Raw genomic sequence first — 25,023 nt, 5'->3', positions numbered from 1 at the left:
TGTCCATTACCAAAGCCATGGGGACCCCAAATCTGCACACAATACATCGCCACAGAAAATTCCTGACCTTGGCGGCTGTAATAGTCGCCATTGCTTCCGCTTCTATCCACTTGGTGAAATAATCAACCGCCACAATGATATACTTTAATTGTGCCTTAGCTACTGGGAAAGGTCCTAGAATGTCAGTCCCCCACATAGCAAACGACCAAGGTGCCATCATGGTTGTTAACTCCTCAGGCGGGGCTTTATGTAAGTCAGAAAAAACTTGACACTTTTCACACTTCTTAACATATTCTAGACAATCCCTCTTCATTGTTGGCCAGTAAAATCCTGCCCTCAAAACCTTTACTGCCAACGATCGCCCCCCTATGTGGCTAGAACATACCCCTTCGTGGACCTCCGCCATGATTCCCAGGGCATCTCTCGCGTCGACACATTTGAGCATAGGAGACATAATTCCCCGCCGGTATATTTCACCATCTACCAACGTATAAAAACTAGCCTCCCTACGCCTTTCTTTCGTATTCAGGGCATTGTCCTTAGGAGGATCTTTGAGGAAAGTCTTGATTGGCTCCATCCACGAAGGTTCGCCTTCAATCACTGACTTCACTGACTTTAATTTCACCTCCACCAAGTCAATACTGGGGCGAGGAAGGGTTTCCTGAATGACTATTTGATAATTGCCCAACCGCCCCGTGCTGGCCAACTTTGCTAGCACATCAGCCCTTTCGTTTTGACTTCTTGGAACGTGTTCTATTCTGATCTTCCCTATCTTCATCATTAATCTACGCACCACCTCCAGGTACTTTGAAAGTTGCGGATCCTTGACTTGATACTCGCCCTTTACCTATCTAACGACCAGTTGTGAGTCGCCTTTGATGAACAATTTCTGAACGCCTAATTCAATGGCCAGCCTTAATCCGGCGATTAATGCCTCATATTCTGATTGGTTATTGCTTGCCTTGAACTCGAACTTCAAAGATTGTTCAATGACCATCTTATCCGGGCTTTCAATTGTTATTCCAGCCCCACTTCCAGTGTCGTTTGAGGATCCATCAACAGACAGGATCCACTCGCCTTGAGTTTTCTCGCCTTCCGTGGGTGTCAATTCCGCCACGAAGTCGATCAAGCTTTGGATTGTAACTTGTCCCCTTGGCTCATACTGTATATCATACTCAGACAACTCGACTGACCAGCTGACCAATCGCCCAGACAAGTCAGGCTTCTGGAGTACTTGTCTTAAAGGAACATCAATTTTAACTTTGATTGAGAAAATTTGGAAGTATGGCCTAAGGCGTCTCGCTGTTTTTAGAATTGCCAGGGCCGCCTTCTCAATTTTTTGGTATCGCAACTCAGCACCTTGCAGGGTATGACTCACAAAATATATAATCTTCTGCTTCTTCCCTTCTTCCTGAAGCAACACCGTACTGACCGCCCTATCCATGACTGCCAAGTAGAGCGTCAAAGGAACGCCTGGCGTGGGTTTGGATAGTACCGGCAACGTTGCTAGTGATTCTTTTAATTTGGTAAAAGCTTGTTCACATTCCTCTGTCCATTGAAACTTTGAATTCTTTTTCAAACAAGTGAAGAATGGAGCCGCTTTGTCGCCCGCCATTGGCAAGAAACGGGCTAAAGCAGCCATTCGTCCTGTTAATCGCTGTACTTCCTTGACACTTGTCGGGCTTTTCATTTCTAGAATCGCCTTGCCTTTATCTGGGTTTACTTCAATCCCCCTTGATGTTATCATGAAACCCAAAAACTTTCCCCCTTGTGTCCCAAATGAACATTTCTCTAGATTTAACTTCATCTGATATTTTCTTAGCTGAGCAAATGCCTCCTTAAGAGCGTCGCCATGATCCTTGGACTTGGCGGACTTAACAATCATGTCATCTACATAAACTTCCATATTTCTTCCAACTTGCTTTGAAAATTTTTTATCCATGAGGCGTTGGTATGTGGCTCCTGCGTTCTTCAAGCCAAAAGGCATAGTTTTGTAACAATAATTCGCCTGGCTAGTCATGAACGCCGTACTTTCCTCGTCTGAAGGGTGCATCATGATTTGATTATACCCAGAATATGCATCCATGAGACTTAAAAGTTCGTTTCCGGAGGCCCCATCCACCAATTTATCGACATTGGGAAGAGGATATGAGTCTTTGGGACACACTTTGTTCAGGCTTGTGTAATCCGTGCACATTCTCCACTTCCCATTGGCTTTCTTGACCATCACTACATTGGCGAGCCAGGTTGGATACTGCACCTCGTGAATAAATTGGGCCTTGATTAACTTATCAGTTTCTACTTGCACCGCCTTGTTCTTTTCATCACTCATCCTTCGCCTTGGTTGGATGACTGGTTTAGCTCCTGGCTGTATTGCCAGTTTATGAGTGATCACATTGGGGTCAATCCCTGGTATGTCATTAATTGTCCATGCAAAAAGATCCAAATTCTCGCCCAAGAGGGTGATTAACCTTTCCTCTTGTTCTTTTGTTAAACTGCTGCCGATTTTCAAAACCTTATCCTTGACTTGTGCTGATTTTGTTTCTTCCAAAGGTTGTGGGCGGAAATCATCTGCATCGTCTCTTGGGTCCAAGCTAAACCCTTCTTGTGGAAAAATCTCTGTGATACGGTGGCTTTCCTTGGCGGCCTTTCACCCATAGAGAGCCACACTTCTTAGATATCATTCTCTTGCTGCGCTCTGATCCACATGAAGGACCCCAACCTTCCCATTGCAGGCTGGGTACTTGACAGTTAAATGAGCGGTTGAAATTACAACACACAACTTGTTAAGGGTGTCCCGCCCCAAGAGTACGTTGTAATTGGCCCTACACGCCAATACTAGATACTTCACCTGAAATTTCTTGACAAACTCTCCTTCACCAAAAGCTGTTGGTATTTCTACATATCCCCGTACATTGACACGGTCTCCAGTAAATCCCACCAGGGTTCCCTGATATGGTTTCAAGTCTGCCTCCTTTAACCCCAGGCGATCAAAGGCATCTCCATAAATGATGTCCGCCGAAGATCCCTGGTCTAAAAACACTTTTTTCGTCATGTAATTGTTAACCCTGATTGTCACTACAATCGGGTCATTGTCATGAGGGATAACGTGTGCAAAATCCTGAGGGGTGAATATAATGGGAGAGTGATTCGACCAGCATTCACCCTCGTACGCCGCATGTACGGAATGTACTGCCGCCACATAACCCTTTCTGGCCTTGCTTGAAATTGCTCCCCCCCCCCAAATCCGCCTGCAATGGATAAGCATTCCCCCGTAGGATCGCCCAACTCTTCAACTATCTCCTTTCCTTTGCCTTTGTCCCCTTGAGTTACCTTAGTGGCCTCTGATGTTGCTGCCTCTTTAACAAAATTCGCCAGATGGCCAACCTTGATCAACCTATCAATCTCCCGCCTCAAGTTCCAACAATTATCTGTGGTGTGCCCCAACGTTTTGTGGTACTCACACCATCTGTTTGTATCCACATTAGCTGGTGGTCGCCTAGGCGGTGGCGGATATTGCACCGCATTTGTCTGTCCAACTGCTCTCAAGATAGTGCTTAGGGGAGCATTCAATTTAGTAAGTGGGACTGGAGTTGGCGAAGCTCCTTGTTGGCCAGCCGGGGCTGTAGTGGTGCCTTGGGGATTTCTGTGCCACGTATTCTGGAATCCGGGCTTGGAATTTTGATAGGGGTCGGGTCTTGGAATACGTGGAGTTTAAGCTACCCTTGTTTCCTTTCCAGTCTTGTGTTTTTCCTGCGCAACGCCGCCAGGCTGGACGTGTTTTCGCCCCTCCTCCCTTTCTTGCTTTTTCTGATCGTCTTGCTCAATCAAAATGAATTCCTGAACGCGAGCACGAAGGTCCATCATGTCCCTCGCCGGTCGTCTGGTTAAATCTCGATTCAAATCCCCCGCCCTAAGGCCATTTTTGAAAGACGCCATGCACACATCCGGGTTGTCCTCCTCCAGTTGAACAACCATTTTACTGAAGCACGCCATGTAGTTTTTGAGCTTCTCTCCTGGCTGTTGATGTATGCTGATGAGGTCAAACATGGTTGCTTTGGTAGTTTTGTTGGCGGAGAATTGAGTCAAGAATTTGGTGGACAAGTCTGTAAAATTGTCAATGGAAAAGGGCGGCTGTCGGATGAACCATTGCATCGCCATTCCCTTGAATGTTGAAGGTAACAATCTACACTTCACCTCATCTGTCGCCCCACCAATAACCATTTTGGTGTTAAAGTAGCGCAAGTGTTCCATGGGGTCAGAGTCGCCCGAAAAGGCGTCTAAAGCCATCGTTTGCAAATTCTTTGGTATGCCCACCTTTGTGATGGCTGGAACAAAAGGTTGAAACTCGACGACATCCTCGGCCTCAAGACATTGTCCTTGCTTATAATCTTGCCGCTGGGTTAAATACTCCACCTGGGCTTGCAACTGCTCGTTTTGGCTTTGTACTTTTTGCAAAGTATCCAACATTTGTTGCAAAGCCGCAGGCGTGATACCCGTCACTACTTCTTGTGTTTTCCTCGGAGCGTTGTTTTTAAGGTCTTCGAGATTCACGTATTCAGGCGGCGTTGATCGTCGCCTGACACCTGGATCTGATTTGGCTATTAGATCTGAAGGCCTTCCCGGATCTAGATTCGCCAACGACGCTGGTGACTGCGCCACTGAGTGAACCCCTTCCGAGGAAGCCTCCTACTCCTGCTCTTGAGGTATTGCACGGTTGTTGTATCGTCCGCCGCCGCGGCCGCCCTGACGACCACCACCTCTCCGGCGATGATCACGGCGGCCCACACCACACGAACGGGTTTCCATGGATCGTAACTCTCACCCTCTACGTCAACTGGTAGATCGAGGTTAGACCCACAGACGGCGCCAATGTTCTGTACTAGGGAAAGCTTACGTAAGAGACTGACAGAAAGTAAACCCTAGCATAGCACTAAAATGGCAAATATGTCACAAAAGGTATATTCTCATTAAATGTTCAAAAGGTGATTCGTACAAGATGATGACCTCCCCTTTTATAGAGGGTGTGGTCATGATGTGGGCTTTTCCTATATTTGGGCCTGACAATCAGGGCCCAAATCTCTATGCATATAAGACAAATCCAAAGGAATCTTCCAGCTGGCTTGTGGGTCTGTCTAAAGGGAGAGCAAGAATACTTGTTATATCGCCAATTCCCGCCATGGCTGCATTCGTTCGGTTGATGGCTTGATTTGGGCGGGCTTAAGGAATCTTTATGTCCCGCCCAGTCCACCTTTGATTACTAGTTCTGCCTCTTAGAATATTAATTCAGTTCTAAGTTATTGTTAATTATCCTATTTCAACGCATTACTAGTGAGCAATCATCCTCACTGGCGTGATAAGACAAATATGCTTGAAGAATAGAGATGTTACCTAAAAGATGTTTCCTATCTAGAAGCATAAAAAATAGGCTTAAATACTCTAGAGGTCCCTCAAATTGTATGGAGTATGGAAATAAGTCTCTGAAAAAATTCCCGATTTAGGATCCTTGGATTTTTTTTTAATCTAAATAAGTCCCTACCTGTGTTTCATGCTTATGTGGCTCATTTTTTTACACATTCATCAATTCCACGCGTATTTTTTTTTAATTTATTCCAATTGTGTTAATTATTAAATAAACCTATTTCTTTATTTTAATAAACCAACCAGCCTCCTTTCTCATTCTAACCTCCGCCATAGCTACTGCTGCAACCCTTCCCACATCACAGAACCCAAAACAGCCCAGACCACTGCCATTTCATCCCGATCTCCTTGTCCACCACGCAGTAAGGACCCACCGACCCAGACCACCGTCGTTTCATCCCTGGCCGTCGCGAAATCGGTCCCATGCCATCGCCCTCTGTAACACCCTCTAAACCTCGCGTAAATATTATAGCATAAATTAAAGTAAAATGCATAGCACAGAGGATATCACATTTATTCTTTAGAAACAAAAATCAAAACACCTGTCATGCTCATAATTTAGATATAAATTTTTAACTTTGATGTCTCAACATCATATGCATAGCACAACGAATTTATTTCAACTCCAAAATTTAACACAATCCAAAAATAAAGAAAGAGAGTACATGAAATAACTCTTAACATTCAGGTAAAACACTAAACGTTTTCCCGTGTTACATAACAGAGCATGACTCCCATAACTAAATCACATATAAAAGACTAGCTTCTCCGGCTAACCCTTGCGAGAAGTCTCACTATCCTCGGTACCTGAACGATGTCGCATAAAACATCATTCCTACAGAAGGGTGAGAACTCATATCATCTGGATAAGCATAATAATAAGTAATGTAAAAGCTTATATATGTTCCACAACTGCTTCACACCTTACTAACAAATAATAAATTATGTAATTTAATATAATCAATCTACTTCACAGATATGACAGTACTCCATAATTAACAGCTCAAGTAAAACAAATATAATTGTCTCCAATTACCACAACATCAAACCGCTCCAAAAATATCACAATTATCATTAATTAACATCAACAGCTCCCTAAGGCCTAATATAACAATTTTACAATAACACATATGACTCAAGTGAGACCTTGTGTAAATGTCATTGGTACCAAAGTGTTATCATTAGCTGTATCACCGAGTCCTCTCCAGACTGATAACCTCCAATAAAGCCCGTCCTCTAGGCTTTCAAAACTATCTCCAGTTTTGGGACAAGTCACTAGCCCCCACGAGAACTAGCAAACATTGCATCTTGACAACTATGCAGTGTAATGTGCAACACTCAACTAACATATGCATATTTAGACCATCTCAAAGTCCTAATTATTTTAGCATATTCATCTCCAGTTCAACAATACGAATCATCTCCAATTTCACAAAACATAGCTTACATGTTATCAATTACACAACTTGTAGTCACAGTAACTTAGCAACTTAACATATAACATCAATTCAGAAACAACACCATATAATGAACTATTAAACAGATGTAAATTAAATATAATTCATATATGATAGATTCTGCAACTTATTATACAAAAACTGGATTTTTCCTAATTTTCTCCAAAAACCCGCCATCTCCCTGCGCGCGCGCACCACCACACACCGAGCATCAACCACGCGCGCGCACCCCAGCGTGTCGTGCATTAAACACCTTATTTAATTTAATCACTTAATTATCTAATAAAATCACTTAATTACCATATATCATAATAATAATTAAAATAAAATAATAAATAACCTAATAACGGAAAGTGGGGTGTTACACCCCCTCTCGATCTCATTTATGTCCCAAATCTGAAAGCTTTTTGCATCTGGGTTTTGCCCATTTTTGAAAATGTTATATCCAAGAACATAGAGATGAGGTACAGTACCCATAGTGAAAGGATCGTGATGTGAGAATCTAGAGAGAGTTTAGAGCGTAACCGCTTAGAGAGAGAAAGTAACTGAATTTCAAGCTTTTATGGCTTGACAACTAGAGCCTAAGACTAATTTTGGTCCTCTTAGCAAGTTTCTTCGGTCTCCCGAGTCCACAAGTGGGCTGCTGGCGACAGCCATCAATAACGCTTGGTTTTCTCGCCCAGTTGCAGTCATGCATGTGTCATGAGTCGTGGTGGCTTGACACGCATTGGTCCTATGCCACGTGGCAGCAGAGGACTGCAGAATCCCAACTGCCTTCCTTGAAATGTCCCCTCGAATCCCCACAAAAGCCTGTTAGTTTGAATTTGAACCAATTAGCTTCAACTATTGCAGTTTCCATTTATTGCGCCATTCCCACTCCCCGAAATCCCGCAACCGCAATCATTTCTCCGTCGATATGGTGCACAATTTTCCACCTTCCCTCCACGTTTCTTAACTGCCCACAACACTCCCTCACACGTTTCCCCTCGATCATCATCATCCCCCTCCTATAAAGACGCTATTTCCCCATCCCTTACTCCTTTCGCAACCCCAACTCCTGGCCACCCTTTTTACGTGCGAAACCCCTTCAACAGACCATTGCCTCAGTTCTCACAGTGCCCCACGCGCCGCCCCTTCTCCCGGTGAGTCTTTGCAACTTTAAAGTAATTTTCATTTCCCGTGCCCTTTCCTTTAATGGCTTCAAGGCGCTGAACTAAGAACTCAACTGCAATGTCACTGTTGCCACCCCCTTACGGTACGTTCCCCGTGTCGACCCTCCCCCTCGGGGGAGTTCCGCTCGATAAAAAAGACATTGTCTCTTTCCGAGCTAAGTCTTTGGAATCCTTGCCAGTTCCTATGGTAAGGGGCCTCCCGGCCGGGACAATTCCTAACCAGCCGTCCAGTTTAAAGCAGTGGTCGTCCATCTGCGAAATTTCCTCAGAGTCTGGTGGGTTTTGTCACGAGAAACCTCTTGACAACATTCTGTACTATGGCGGTTGCTCAGCCTCCGAGCGCCCTTGGATTCGCCTCCCTGACCACCTCGTGAATCACCCCCACTTCTTCTATGTGTATGAGTACTTGTTCACAAGTTTGGGAATCAGGTTTCCCTTCTCTCCGTTTGTTTGCTCCGTGTTGCGTAGTATCAACGTCGCTCCGTGTCAGCTTCACCCCAACATCTGGGCTTTCCTGCGATGCTTTGAAATCCTCTGTGACGCAATCCAGCAAGAGCCCGAGCCTTGTCACTTCTTTTACTTCTATGGGGCGTCCGCCCAGCCTTCACCACCACGCAGCTAGGTCTCCTTGGAAGCTAGACCCAACCGCCAATGCTTCAACCCCTTTTACTCCACAATCACCACCGACCTCGCCCGAAGGTATTTCAAGATCGTGGTATCTCACGAATACCCCGAGATTTTTGCCCTAAGGGACGGTACCGCCCGATTTCCCTTCTACTGGACCCAAGAAGTATCCCCGGTAGTCGACCCACCTGAGGATTCTCTAACTCCTGAGGACAAAGTCGTTATCAGCTTCCTAGCTAAACTCCGGGTCTTAGACTGCTCTCGTGTGATTGGTAAAGCCATAATTTCATCAACTCCCGCTTACTTAGGTTTTCTTGCCAGGCCCTGCTTTGTCCCTTATCCCTTGTTTATTTTACACTTCTTACCCCCTGCTGACTCTTTTGTTGCCCTTTGTTTCAGGGAAGATGAATTTCGCCAGTGCGGACCTTCTAGCCGCCTTTGAAAAGAAAAAGAACATCCCATTCCCCCCCCCGGGTCAACCTGAAGGGCGACAAAACATCTTCTTCAACAGCCCTGGCGGGTGAAAGTGGAAAACGGGCTCTTGGCGAGGGAGCCTCCCAACCGCCCCCCAAGAAGCTACACCCCTTGACTTCTACCTCTTCCTCTGGCGGGGAGAGCGTCCCCGCTACCACCACAGCTTCTCATGGTCCCGAGGAGACTCTTAAGGCGGCTCAGCCCAGCGGACCCCCAAGGTGACTCCAGCTTCTTCGCTCAACGCCCGGGGTAATCCTGTTGGTAGATCGCCCCCTGAAGGGACGGTTGTCCCTCCACTCTTCGGTCAAAGCTCGACACCATCTGCTAGTTTACCGCCACCGCCACCCTTGGGTCACAATTCGCCTCTGCCCCCAAGTTCTGTAAATCGGGGATTGCCATTTTCCCTATCCTTGACACCGGCACAAGTCGTGAGGATGGAAGAAGTGGTTCAACAACAGGGCTTAGATAGAGTGTCCGAGGGTGCTTTGGCGACAGTTCTCCATGCTTTCCATCGTTATAAGTGGTCCACCAAAGACGCCGAGGCACTACGGTCGGAGGTGGTCCGCCTTCGCGCCCTCAACGCTGGATTCCTTGAGGAGCGCAAGGCGCTTCTTGCCAAGCTAGCCTCCCAAGAAGCCTCCTTTCCCAAAGGGTTGGCCGAGCAGATTAGCCGTTCTGAGGTTAGTTGGGAGTTTCGAGACAAAAAGATTTCGGAACTGGAAGGGGCCTTTGCAAAACTCCAGTAGGAGGTGAAGTTGGAGTCCGACGCGAAGGAAGATTTGGTGGCCTCCAGGGATCAAGCCATCTCTTAAATGGGCGAGGAACTTGAAACCCTCCGTGCTGAACTGGCGAAGAAAAATGAGGCTCTGTCTGCAGCAAAGGCCCAGGCTCAGTCTGACGCGAAGGCCTTAGAAGAAAAGATGGAGTCAGATGCCGTTGCTGCCGCTGTCTTCGAGCGCGGTCGTGGCTTCTTCCTCGCCAAAACCCAAGTTCAACGCCTCTACCCCCAAATTGATCTCAGCCAGATGGGATCATTCAAGAAGTTGACTCCCGCCGGATTGGTCGGTCCCGGCTTCGTCTCCGAGCGTTTCCTGAACGAAGAAGACGTAGAGCAAGATAAAGATGTTAATAATCCTTAAATCAGCCATGTAACAACAATTCATTTTCCTGTCTTCTTGCAATGAAGATTCTGAGCTCCCTTTGTGTTTTTCTTTGTCATGTTTTACCTTTTTTTTTTCGCTCTACTTGTTTATTACTTTATTTTTAACTGAGTAAGTCGGCCGCAACAAAGTTCGGGTCCCCACCCCTCCCCGTTAGAGCCATGCCCATCATGAGTCCTAGTGATCTGGCTCGTGTAAGCCGCATGTAACACGCTAAGGGAACCCATGGCTGCGAACGCGCGGGTCAACCAACCTGCAAATTCCTGACTTTGATTCCCGAAACGCCTCATCCTTTTAATCCCAACCGAGGATCATCGTTTAACACCGGCCAAGTGAATTTAAGACATTCAAAGATGACCTTGGTAACGGAGTCTCGGAAAGGTGTTTCAATGTTAAATGCTAGCGAGCGTTCCATGAATATAAATAGCAGGGCTATCTGAGGGAGAGGAACAAACTTGAAAAGAATCATCCAAGGCAAACTATGAGAGAGCTCTGAACGAATTGAGAGAAAGAGCTTTCAAGCAGAACCTGTATGCCGCATTGTACTACCGGAGGACGTCAGTAGGCCACATCCGTCAGCTAGTCTGTTGGTTGTTGGCAATGGAGTTGAATCCGGTTCTGGATGCGGCCATTCGTATCTTTCTGGAATACGTGGAGGAGCTAGGTGGGCTCCTCCAAGAGGAGGCTGAAGTCACCAGACAGATTGGTAGTTGGGAATGGGAACTGGAGCTCTGAGAAGATGACACAGAGGAGCGAAAGGAAGAGTGCAAGAATGAGATGGCGCAACTGATATTTCAGAGGCATATCTTAGATAGGCAGCTAGCAGCAATGCTAGATCGGTATCATGTAATGAGGATGAATCCTCCATTTTGAATGTACTCAACTGGCTTTAATGAATAAAATAATTTTTCTTTATGACCGCATGTTTTAATGAATAAACGAGCAAATACATAGTGAATGGATAAATGAATGGATGAATGAATGAATGAATGGATGAGCGAGTCTGGCAACTCGCTACGTGTCCCTCCCTACGTTACGTTGCCATTTCGCCCATGTCTCCAGTGCTTGAATCCGAGATTCGCGTGAATAACCTTGAGAGTGTGCTGGGTATAACTAGGACTTTTGCTCAGTCTTTGACCGAGGCTTTGTTCACACGCGTTTCCCGTAAGATCAGGTGTGGCCCTACCAGCCTTATTAGGCGGGGACTTATGGTTGCTCGGGACCCAATGACCATGTGGGTTGCCCAAGGCTTGGCCTAGTTAAAAATGCTCGCCCGCGTTTCGGGGAGACTTGACTCGCCCATATTTCGGGAAGGTTCTTGGGATAAGAAGCTTATTCGCACACGTCGCCAACGGGTGGCTACGGTCAGTGCCAGACTTTTTGGAGCGATCCCCAGACATCAAGGTCGTGTTGGGATCGCCACCTTCAGGGAATTTTTCCCACCAGGTTGCCGTCTCAATTCAGTTGAGGGTTAGGAGTATTGCTGAAAATATCCTTGTATATTTGATTTGAAAAAAGGTTTTTCATTCGAGGGATGCCTCGTTAAAAAACTCTCGTGGTGGAGAAAAAGTGTGCATCTTTATTTTTGTCCTAGTTCTTCAGTCTCCTCGCCGCGCCTTTATTCTGTCGCCGGCTCCCTTGATCAGAGCACCACACCTAACACCCCATCCTTCAGCTCATCGCCCTGCTCGACGACTCTATAGTAGAAAGGAGGCTTTCCTAGCTCGTTCTCTCGCCCGACACGTTGGTTCTCCTTTGTTGGCCTCATACCCGCGCCCTCCGCTGGGTTCTTGCACTTCATAGTATTCCTTCTCTTATCCTGACGGCACCGTGACTGATCCCCTTCTTCCTCTGTCCCCCAGTTACCCTGAGCCAGACCAACCTCCCTGCCTGCCCTCCGTAGCTCCGCCCTTTTCACCTTCCTTCCCGCCAACTGTACTGGCCTGTTAAATGCGGGCAACCTTCGGAGCGTTGCCTCGTCTTGTTCCCAGCTAAAGAGGTCCACGTTGTCCTCTACCAACCTATCCAGGCGCCCCTCCTGCTCGGCGGTAAGCCTGGGCTCAATTGCTAGCACGCCCCTATTGAATGCGTCCATAACCCAATTCTCCCAACACCTCTTATCAATGGTGCAAGTAGATTGTTCATTCTACCCTGTCTCTCGGCTTTCTCTGTCCGGACTTCGATCTTTTCTTCGGCTCCCTTTTATGCTCCAAGAGGTGGAGGTGACGCAAGCAGTCGAGGTGGAAGGCCGGACAAGATGGTGCGAATATCACCACTTGGAAGGCCATGACACCAGTGATTGTTTCACGTTGAAAGGCAAAGTCGGAAGGCTGATCAGAGCGAGGCGATCACAAGCAACAGACCGCAAATTGGACAAGGACCAACAGGGCGGCCGTCGGCGAGCGCCAGCAGCAGGCAGGAAGAGAACGAAGGTGGCGAAGAAGAAATCGTCAGTTGAAAGTTTCTTCGGCTCCTTTCTTCTTTGCCACCTTCGTTCTCTTCCTGCCTGCTGCTGGCGCTCGACGACGACCGCCCTGTTGGTCCTTGTCCGATTCGCGGTCTGTTGCTTGTGATCGCCTCGCTCTGATCAGCCTTCCGACTTTGCTTTTCAACGTGAAACAATCACTGGTGTCATGGCCTTCCAAGTGGTGATATTCACATCACCTTGTCCGACCTTACACCTCAAATGCTTGCGTCACCTCGACCTCTTGAGCAACTTTGTCAATTCTTCGTTCGAGCACCTCTTTGGCCTCCCACGCCGGCGAGGGCTGGTTGTCCTCCGCGGGCGTAGGCGCTCAACGTCCTCCTTTTTCGAACAGGGTTGCTTCCCTTCGAATTCCTCAACAGACGTACTATATGCTTCCTTTCTCCGTGTCCATTTTCCCGCTAGTAACACATTTCTTCGTCCACTTATTTTTTCCGTCTTTACCCGTTTCCTCTTAAATGCGTCGTCCTCCTCTTCTAGGATGTAGGCACTCGCCCGAGCGTGAGCCTGTGTCATCGAGTGCGCTGGTTTCCGACTCAGCTTGCTGTTAAGCTTTCCCGGCAGCAATCCATTTTTGAAAGCGCGTGCGCATGCCTGAGGCTCCGACTCCTCGATCTTCCTGGACGCATCACTGTACCGCTTTACGTATTGCTTCAAAGTTTCTCGCTCCATCTGCCAAATGTAATACTGATCTTCAATTGTTACCGGCTCGATCTTGCTTGCAGAGAACTGAATAAGGAATTGCGACGAGAAGTCGCGGAACCTTGCTATAGATCCCCTCGGCATAGCCATAAACCAAGCCGTCACCGCGCCCTTAAATGTGGATGGGAACCTCCTGCACTTCACCGCATCGGAAGCTGCGCTTATCGCCATCTTCTTATTGAAATAAAGCAAATGATCCTTTGGATCATTTTTCCCGCTGTACGCTGCCAACACAAGGCTCCTCATGTCATCCGGTATAGCCACCTCTCTCACCGCCGCTGAGAACGACTCGAACTTCGCGACGACCTCGGCTTCCTTCACTTCTTCACCCCACTGCTTGAGGCGATAGTGCTCTAACTCCTCCTGTAAACAATCGTTTTGTAGTCTGACGTCGCCACCTTGTGCACGGTGCAACTCTTCTCGGTGCAACCTCCTTCTTACGCGACCCGGTGGGGAGCCGTGCCTCTGCTCCAGCTCTTCGTTGCGTCGTCGGCGACGCGACTCCATCAGGTTCTGTCGGATGACTAGAGTTTCACCGAAAATCCAAAAAGTCGAAGTAAAATTGCACAGAAAATCAGAAAATCCAAATGTTCTCTCCAAGAACATAGAGATGAGGTACGGTACCCATAGTGAAAAGATCGTGATGTGAGAATTAGGGCTGAACAAAATATCCGACCCGACCCAAACCCGAAAAACCCGACCTTAAAAAACACTGATGGGTCGGGTCGGGTCGGTTTACGGGTATGGAAAACTGGACAGATGGTTCTATGCGGGTAATCACGGTCGGGTTCGGGTGGGTTCAATAAATCCGTCGGTACCCGACCCAACCCGATTAAAAGTAAAAGATTTTTCCTTGTTGCAAGCCCACAGATTGGTGAGGCCCAATGTTTATACGGTAGTAGAGTGAGACACGTAGTGGCTGTGCAACCACAAGTTGGATGTCTGATAAATTGAACCCCAACCCTAGATATAAATTCAAAACTCACAATTTTCATTCATTCAGAGTGGCCGTAGTTGAACTTGAACCCTAGGAAAGAAACCAAAATGAAAAAACCCTAGAACTTGAACCCTCTTCCTTGTGAACCGTCGCCCATTCCCTCATTTCCCTTGGTATTCCCCTCTATTCTTCACCCTCCTTAAGCTTGAACAGTGAAACGAAGGCTGTTTGAAGGAAGAAAAGGTAAGGTTTCAGATCCTCTCAGATCTTGACCAGTTTCTGGTTTCATAAATCATTGAAATTAAAACTTGTTTTTTAGCTTCCCTTCCAATCTCTGTTACGTTGTCTTGTTCTATTCTTTCTGTTTTCTTGATCTCTGTTCTTATTATCTTCTTTTTGTCTGATGCCATTAGGAGGCCAGGAGACCAGATTGGAGCAACAACTTAATCTTCAAACTTTTTTTCACTTGTGAATCTCGTTTGGTAAGTTTCTAACCCCATTTTTATTTTTTTTATTTTGTCTAAACCTTGTGAGCTTGCTAATTATATATCTGTTGCCCTGTCTTTGCACCTTTTCTGCAATGATTTACCTTTGTAGTTTTTTTCATCCTTGTCTAGCTTGGATAAATGGATAACTATCTTGTACATGTAAATGTTAGGGTAAATAGCCAACTTGGTCCCTGTAAGACCTGGATTTACAGAACAAGTTAATTTCCGACTCACGCGTAGAATCAGTGTAAGCATGACAGGAGTTTGATGTTGAGAATGATTAATGAAGAAGAAAGTTCAGGAATTGCTTGAGGAATGTTGCGTAGTTGCTTTCGGAGTTAGTACGAGTCGTCTGCACACCTGCCTTATGGCGAGCGTGTCCAGAATAGGCTAATTTCGCTTTTAAAGCAATGTTTAGGCGATATTTCAAATCCTTGGCAAATTTAAAGATTCTCTTTATTTTTCCTTCGACCAGCGTTTCATTTCGGAACTCTGGACTGTACGCACGATAGTATTCACTTTTCGGAAGTCCGACGACGCTAATTTCTTTGCTTCGAAACCCTAGATTTGAGCGATGGATGAAGACTTTTTCTATTCGGGACTTCTAACGAAGTTTCCGTTTGCGTTGCCAGATTTGTTTCGACATTTCCAATCTTTCTTCAGAAGGAAGTTTTGTCGTCTGACAATCACAGCAAAAAGTAGTTTTTCGGGACAGATTAACTTACACCGCTTTTGGGATTTTAGATATCGTTTTTCCCAAATATTTGAGATTTGTTTTCAGTTCTGGAATTCTGACGCCAGAATCTCTCATAGAATTCTTCGGTGAACGTGCTGCAAAAATCGGAATCGCGAAATTTTCATTTTCCCGGGATTTCACCTGCCTATAAATAGTCGAAAAAGCAAAATATCTTCATTTTCTACACTATTGGGGCCGTGAGTTGTGGAGAGGAGAGGGAGAAGATATTTTCGCCGAAACTCGACCGATCTTCGCGCAGTTCGTCCCTACTTCGAGATACTGAGGTAACTAGCATGATTCTTACCTCTGATTACTGTTTCTACTACGTTTCTAAAGTCGTTTCTGTGCTCACAGTTTTGAGCTTTTTGTAACACTGTCCGTTTTCTCTGATTTCTTGCTTTGGTTATCTTCCCTACGTTCCCAAGAGTCTAAAACCTCAGTCAGTAATCGCCGATTGTGATCGAGCTGTCCAGGATCTGAAAAACTGTTTCAAAACCCTTTTTGCGCACATTTCGAAACTTTATTGTCGAAAAGTCGTAATCTGACTTCGTGCCTTTAGGATTTATTGTCACGGATGTCCTTAGGATCATTGCAGTCAAATTTGTTTTCCGAACTGATAACTTTGAGGTTTTGAGCTTTTATTTTGGACCAAAACGCCCCTGAACGGCCGTATTTTGATCGGATTGTCCGAAAATTGTTCCGACAGTTTCTTTGCCTTAGTTTTATCCTAAAACTACCTTGTAAACAGATTTGATCGAAGAAAAAGAGCCGGAGCTCTTTTTCCTTAATGGCCGAGAGCTATTCCTTTAGGGGGGGGGGGGGAGTTTTCATTTTCGAAAACTTGTCTTTTCGTACCCGATTGTCGTATTCTGAAGCTTTAATGCTTTTTCTATCGTTTATGTGTTGTTTTGCGATCGAACTTGTAATTCAGGTTCCCTCTGATACGATTGTCCTGCACGATGCTGGGACAAGAGGTTCGACAACCGCTTAACAGTAAAACAAAACTTAACAACAGAAACAATAACACACAGTAATTGTTAACCCAGTTCAGTGAAAACTTTCACCTACGTCTGGAGGGTTTGCACCCAAAGAAAGGAAATCCACTATCTCAAGATTCAGGAATTACAGACACTCATGAACAACTCAGTTCATAGTTCACTTCCTAATCTACCCAGTGTATTTTGTACTTAGAATCTCAACCTAAGTATGAGAGCCCCTCTCACTTTCTCTCAATCACTGCCACAGTGATTGGTGAACACAATGAACAAGTAGAGTTTGAACGCAAACAAACACACATAATCTCTCTTTGCTTTATAGAACTAGTGAGCAAAGACAGATTCACAACTAACAAAGGACAAAGCACAATTAACAAATCCTAAAACACTCGATCTCTCTCTATCAGCTTCGACACCTTCATGTTTTAGGTCTTCATCCTTTTATAGACTTCAGCAGCGGTAGCATGGGCTTTAGGGTTGGCACGGGCTGAAGAAACAGATTGCAGTAACAGCAATTCAAAACGCAATCTTGATAGATTCGGTTTCTTATTGCACAAGTAAAGATAGAAACCAATCTTTTAACAAAAATTGTTTCAACAAATAACAACCCAACAAATAAACCCTTCTGGAATAGCTACTTGCTCCTCAAGTAACTCAAAAACATATCTTCAGTAAATCTTCAGAAGCCCCACAACAAATTATGTCTAAAACAACTCACAATCGGAGAGGATAAAAACTAGAGAAACAGTTCTCCCCCTTAGTCAGATCTCCCCCTCAACTGATGCAACTCCACAACCAACTACCATTCTTCAGAAGACATAGTTGGAACAAAACACTTAGCAGCACAAACACACAACCAAAAGTACAATCAGGCCTTAGCATATGATGACACCAAAATAGATCAGCTCAGAACATCAACGTTTCAGAAATACTGCCTTCAGAAGTTGGCAACACATAAGCTGTCAGAAATACTGTTAATCAGATGCAACGTTTCAGAACTACTGCTATCAGAAGTTAGCAACACATAAGCTATCAGAAATCCTGCTATCAGAAAATGCCTCTTGAAACAAACATAGCCATGATCTTGAACTTGTCTTTAAATTAAACAAACCAAAGCTAACACTATCAGAGTTAACACGAGATCAGAACTACACATAGTAGAAGAACCTTCAATCTCAACTACAACTACTTCCCCTTTTTAGCACAAATTTGCAAAGGGTGCATCCAAAAACAAAGGAAAATAGCACACGATCAGAGCAAACTAGTCTTCAGAACTTGACTCCTCCCCAGACCCTTCTGCTCTTTCTTCAGATCCTTCCTCCTCTTCATTCCTCGCTTTCTGAGCAGCTGTAGCAGCAGCACTGTGCTCACCACCTAGACGTTCTTCTTCTTGAAGCTTGAGTAGCAACGCATCAACTTTAAGCTTCCTAGCAGTGCTCACCCTGATTGTCTCCTCCAAAGCCTTGGAAACTTCCTGTAATTCAGCAATTATGGCCTTAGTACCAGATTCAGTCACAGGAGGAGCAGATGTTCTGCTGGTTGGTAAAGCAATATCTAGAACATGTGGCTCCATAAACAAACGTTGATCCAAAGTGATTGGAACACCACGAGACATAGCCACATCATCAGCCCTGAGAATCTGAGGATGTTGCTTCAGAATGATCTCAGTAAGAAGTGAAGGAAATGAAACAGGCAGCTTCACAGCATAAGTATCAGCATGCTTTAAGGTCTGCTCAAACACAAAAGTTCCAAAATCAAAAGCAATAGACTTGCCAATCCTGTAGATCAACTTGGCAAGCGTTGCAGAAACACCAGAGGTAAGCTGAGTATGAACCCAATTCACAGCACCAATCCTGTTAAGGATAGCATACTTCACACTGAGATTCCCAGTAGACAACAACTTCTTGCTGGGCCACTTCTTCACATGACCTGCAGTAAGCTCCTTGGCAACATCATCCATGGACACTTCTTCATCAACAAATTCAAGAGCACTTCTGCCAAGTGCTTGATTGACAACAGCAGGTGAAAACATCACACATTCAGCCCTCACATAGACTTTCCTGAATTCTGCACTTTCAGGAAGTCCAACATCAACAGAGAGATTCACCAAGAACTCTCTCACAAGCTTCTCATAGCACCTTCCAACATTCTGAATAGTCTTCATCAGACCTGCTTTCTCAATTAGTGCAATTACATCTCTGCATTCAAGAACATCAGAACCAACCCCTTTCCTTGGCCATTCTCCTCTTGCAAACAAACTTCCACTTCTGAACATTCTCTTCTAAGTGGAAAGACACTCTATCAATAGGAACAGCAGGAACATTCTGAGGAATACGCTTACCAGAAAACTTCTTTTTCTCAGAAGATCGAATGTCCTGGACACCGACTTCAACATCTGACCTAGAGTCTTCAACTTCAACTGAAATCTTCCTCTTCTTCTTCTCAGTGGGAGTCTTTTCTTCCTTTTGCTTTCCCTTACTCTTCACACTGGCCTGTCTGGATTTCTTTGATGGAGTAGGAGTGATTTCAGGAGAAGAAATCCTTCTTTTCTTCTTCATCCTCGCAGCAACACTATCAGCAAAAGTCTCAGTCAGAGGAACATCATCAGAAGCATCATCAGAGATGTCCTGAACAGAGGTTGGAGCCTGGATTGGCTCTTCATAATTGATACCCGCAGAGTTATCATTCTTTGAATCAGCATCCTTAGAAGAGGATGATACAGAGATATCAGGCTGGACAGCACCACCTGAATCTTCATGAGAAGTGGAATCCTTTCCAGAATTTTCTTGAGCAGAACTTTCCTTAGACCCAGATGTCTCAACATCAGGCACAACATCAGGGGGCGATTTCACAGGAGAATCTTCATCATTGATTTCCTCTTCGTCAGGAACATCCTCAAGGATAGGAACATTTGGAGCTTTGCTATTCTTGACCTGTGATTTGTAGACCTTACACGTTGGGTTTCGTGATCTCATCTTCTTGGGAGCTTTCTTGGACATAGAAGATGGTTGAGAAGAATCACTCTTCAAACCCATACACTTGACTCCTTTAGCAGTTCTTTCAATCTTGGCATTGACAGATTCCTTCTTTCCTGAACTTTGAGACATGATGAATCGAGAGCAATTACAAACAGAGTACAGAACAACGAAACAGAATTGCAAATGAGAGATGATAAATCTTGAAGAAGATAGATGCACAAGCGGTTGAGAGAACACAATTTTCCCGTTGGAGGTAGTTATAGGATAAGTGAACCATGAAGTAACTTTCTCTCTGCTGATGTCACAACGACAGTTAATGATGACCAAGAATAAACTAGCCGTTAACACACTGGAGCATGCTAATTGCTATGCATCAGAAAGACAAATCCCTAGACTTCCTCTTAATTTTTCAAAAGTGATTGCATCAAGGGGTTTTGTGAAAATATCAGCCAATTGCTTGTCAGTTGTAACGTGATCCAAATTAACAATTTTATCCTCTACCAAGTCTCTAATAAAATGATGTCTAATGTCAATATGCTTGGTCCTGCTATGCTGTATGGGATTTTTAGAAATATTAATTGCACTGAGATTGTCGCAGTACAATGTCATGACATCCTGTTCAACATCATACTCTTTCAGCATTTGCTTCATCCACATGAGTTGAGTACAACTACTTCCTGCTGCAATATATTCTGCTTCAGCTGTAGACAATGAGACACAATTCTGCTTCTTGCTAAACCATGAAATCAAATTATTCCCTAAGAAGAAACATCCACCAGATGTGCTCTTTCGATCATCTGCACTACCTGCCCAATCTGCATCACCGAAACCAACTAAGGAGGAATTTGTATCATGAGTATAGAGAATACCATAGTCACTTGAGCCATTGATGTACTTGATAATTCTCTTGACTTGAAGCAGATGACTTGCTTTAGGAGCTGCTTGATATCTAGCACAAACTCCGACAGCAAAAGTGATGTCTGGTCTGCTAGCAGTGAGATACAGCAAGCTTCCAATCATGCTTCTATAGAGACTTTGATCAACATCTTCCCCCTGCTCATCCTTGGAAAGTTTGATGTGTGTAGCAGCAGGAGTTCTCTTGTGACCAACCTTTTCAAGGCCAAACTTCTTGACTAACCCTTTAGCATACTTACTCTGTGATATGAACATAGAATCTTCCATTTGTTTGACTTGTAGTCCTAGAAAATAATTCAATTCACCAACTAAGCTCATCTCAAATTCAGATTTCATTTGTCGGACGAAATGCTCCACCATTGAGTTCGACATTCCTCCAAAGACAATGTCATCCACATAAATCTGTGCTATCATGAGCTTACCTTTATCATTCTTCACAAACAGAGTTTTATCAATTCCACCCTTGCTGTAGCCATTGCTTACAAGAAATTCAGTTAACCTTTCATACCAAGCCCTAGGTGCTTGCTTCAAACCATACAAGGCCTTCCTCAACTTGTACACATGATCTGGATGATGCGGATCTGTAAATCCTTTAGGTTGTTCAACATAGACTTCTTCATTCAAATAGCCATTCAGAAAAGCACTCTTCACATCCATTTGATATAGTCTGAACTTCAAGAGACAAGATACACCTAACAAGAGTCTTATAGATTCCAGTCTAGCTACAAGAGCAAAGGTTTCATCAAAATCAACTCCTTCTATCTGAGTATATCCTTGAGCAACTAGCCTTGCTTTATTCCTTGTGACAGTTCCAGTTTCATCTGATTTGTTCTTGAAGATCCACTTAGTACCAATGATGTTTACTTCTTCAGGTCTAGGAACTAACTCCCACACTTCATTTCTTCTGAACTGCTCTAGCTCCTCTTGCATAGCATTTATCCAGTATTCATCAGTGAGAGCTTCATTGACATTCTTGGGTTCTATCTTAGAGATGAAACAACTGTGAGGAATTATACTTCTGGATCTGGTAGTCACCCCTTCTTGAAGGTTACCAATAATGTTTTCTTGAGGATGATTCTTCTGAACCCTGATTGATGGAGCTTTGTTTGATGTGATATCTTTGTCTTCCTTTTCATCAGCACTTGTTTCTGACTCATTGTCAAGGGCGGTTGCTGGAGCATCGGCTGGAACATCAGTACCATCATCATCTTCATTCAGAACTTCTTCTTCCTTCTTGCTTGGTTCATCATCTACAGTCACATTCACAGATTCCATCATGGTCCTTGTGCGAGAGTTAAAAACTCTATAAACTTTGCTGTTCATAGAATATCCCATGAAAATTCCTTCATCACTTCTAGGATCAAGCTTCCTCTTAGGATCACGATCTGCAAGGATATAACATTTACTTCCAAATATGTGAAAGTATTTTACAGACGGTTTTCTACCTTTCCATAGCTCATACTGTGTGGAGGATGTCCCTGCCCTGATGGTGACTCTATTATGTATGTAACAGGAAGTACTCATAGCTTCAGCCCAGAACTGGTGCGGAATCTTCTTAGCATGTAACATTACTCTAGCTGATTCCTGGAGAGTTCTATTTTTCCTTTCAACTATTCCATTCTGCTGTGGCGTGATGGGGGCAGAAAATTCATGACTAATACCTTCTGTTCCACAGAACTCCAAGAATTTTGAATTCTCAAACTCCCTTCCATGATCACTTCTGATTCTTACAATCACACAGTCCTTCTCATTCTGAAGTCTCATACATAGATTCTTGAATATTTCAAAAGTCTCTGATTTTTCTCTCATAAATTCAACCCATGTATACCTTGAAAAATCATCTACACAGACAAACACATACCTTTTTCCTCCCAAGCTTTCAACCTGCATGGGACCCATGAGATCCATGTGAAGCAACTCCAGAACCTTTGTCGTGGTCTGATGCTGGAGCATCTTGTGTGGCACCTTGGTTTGCTTACCAATCTGACATTCTCCACATAGCTTTCCTTCTCCCAAGCTCAAATTGGGCAGCCCCCTTATTGCTTTATCTGCAAGAATCTTTTGCATGCTTCGGTAGTTGAGATGTCCTAGTCTTTGATGCCATACATTCACCTCATCTTCTTTAGTTAACAAACATCTGGAAACATGACCTTTTTCTTCTGATGTCCACATATAACAGTTGTCTTTTAATCTGACTCCTCTCATCACAACCCTCTCATCATCAGTGGTCACAACACATTCTATCTTATTGAACTTCACATCATATCCTTGATCACACAGTTGACTTATGCTGATTAGGTTGGCTGTTAAACCATTTACAAGTAACACATTGTTCAAGTTAGGAGATTCTGTGCTGACAAGTTTTCCTACTCCCTTGATCTTCCCTTTAGCTCCATCTCCAAAAGTAACATAGTTGGTGGAGTGACTTCTGATGTCTTGCAAGAAACTCTTGTTTCCTGTCATGTGCTTTGAGCAGCCACTATCAAAATACCAATCTTCCTTTGATGATGCTCTGAAAGACGTGTAGGCTACCTGACATCTGACTTCACCCTTGGGCTTCCATTACTTCCTCATCTGAACAGGCTTTTTATCGTACATCTGAGGATAACCATATAACCTGTAACAGTAGGGCTTTATATGACCATTCTTACCACAGTAGTGACACTTCCAAGGTACAGTTTTGTCAAGCTTAAGTTGGGGTTTCACATGCAGAGGTACATGTCGTGGCAATGAATCTGACAACTGATAATTTCTGGGCTTCTTGAGCTCAGTTTGTTTTGCAGCGGACACAAATTTCTTTGAACCTTTCTGATTTTCTTTGTTTGCTGTTCTATAGTCAAAGCCAATTCCCTTCAAACTCCCTCCTTGCTTGCTAGTCTCTTTCAGAATTTCATCAAGCATATCAGAACCACTGTTCAACATTCTAACAGATTTGTGAGTAGCTTCAAGCTTTCTTGTCAGAGTTGCCACTTCCTCTTGAAGTCCTGCATTAATCAACACTAGATTAGCTTTTTCCATAACATCAGCATTTTTAAACTTACTTTGCCATTCCTCCAGATCTTCCTTCAGCTTTGTGCTGAGCTCTTTCAGCCTTTCATTCTGAGAGACAAGTTGTTCTATCTCACTTTGCTTTTCTCTCACAAGTTTACATGCTTCTTCCCACTTGATGTGTAGCAGCTTGTAAGTCTCAGCCAGTTCCTCATCTGTAATGTCCTCATCACTTGTATCAGACTCATAGATGGTTCCAGAGAAAGCATTGACTTTGTTTACAGATATCTCCTCCTCATCTTCAGTGTCTTCATCTGACCAAGTTACCATCATACCTTTCTTCTGCTTCTTTAGATATGTGGCGCATTCAGACCTGATATGACCATATCCTTCACATTCATGACACTGCACTCCTTTATTCTGACCAGATCTTTCTTCTTCTTTGGTCTTCCTCTGTGAATTGGACAATTTGGGTTTGTTATCGAACTTCATGTCCTGGACATTAGGCCTGGTTCTTTTGTCAATCTTTCTCAATGCTCTGTTGAATTTTCTTGCTAGCATGGCCAGAGCCTCAGAAAGATTTTCACCCTCACAATCTTCATCATCACCTTCATTAGTGTTTGACACAAAAGCAATACTCTTATTCTTCTTCTCAGATTTTCCACTCAGTTTCAACTCAAATGTCTGCAAAGAGCCAATAAGTTCATCAACCTTCATGTTCTCAATGTCTTGAGCCTCCTCAATTGCAGTGACTTTCATAGCAAACTTCTGAGGAAGAGATCTCAAGATCTTCCTTACAAGCTTCTCATCTGACATAGGTTCTCCCAAAGCAAATGAAGCATTAGACAAGTCACGGACACGCATGTGGAATTCTGAAATAGTCTCTTCTTCAGTCATCATCAAATTTTCAAATTGAGTAGTAAGCATCTGAAGCCTTGACATCCTTACTCGAGTAGTTCCTTCATGTGCAGTTTTCAGAATTTCCCAAGCATCCTTTGCGATAGTACACGTATTGATCAGCCTAAACATATTCTTGTCAACTCCATTAAAGATAGCATTTAGAGCCTTTGAATTTCCAAGAGCAGCTTCATCTTCAACACTGGTCCATTCTTCTTCAGGTTTTTCCACAACAGTAGTAGAGGTGCCTTCAACCTCAGCCTTAGTGGGGTGCTTCCAACCCTTGACAATAGCTTTCCAAGTCTTGTTGTCAATTGATTTGAGAAAGGCTGTCATGCGAACCTTCCAGTAGTCATAGTTAGTACCATCCAGAATGGGTGGCCTATTGACTGATCCTCCCTCCTTGTTATCCATGAGAACTTGAATAAAAATCCCTGGAGCTCACCCAACCAGAACAGGGTGCCTGCTCTGATGCCAATTGTAATTCAGGTTCCCTCTGATACGATTGTCCTGCACGATGCTGGGACAAGAGGTTCGACAACCGCTTAACAGTAAAACAAAACTTAACAACAGAAACAATAACACACAGTAATT

The sequence above is a fragment of the Lotus japonicus genome, chromosome 3 (genome assembly GCF_012489685.1).
Source record: "Lotus japonicus ecotype B-129 chromosome 3, LjGifu_v1.2".
NCBI lineage: Eukaryota > Viridiplantae > Streptophyta > Magnoliopsida > Fabales > Fabaceae > Lotus > Lotus japonicus.
Note: the sequence above shows the minus strand (reverse complement) of the source record.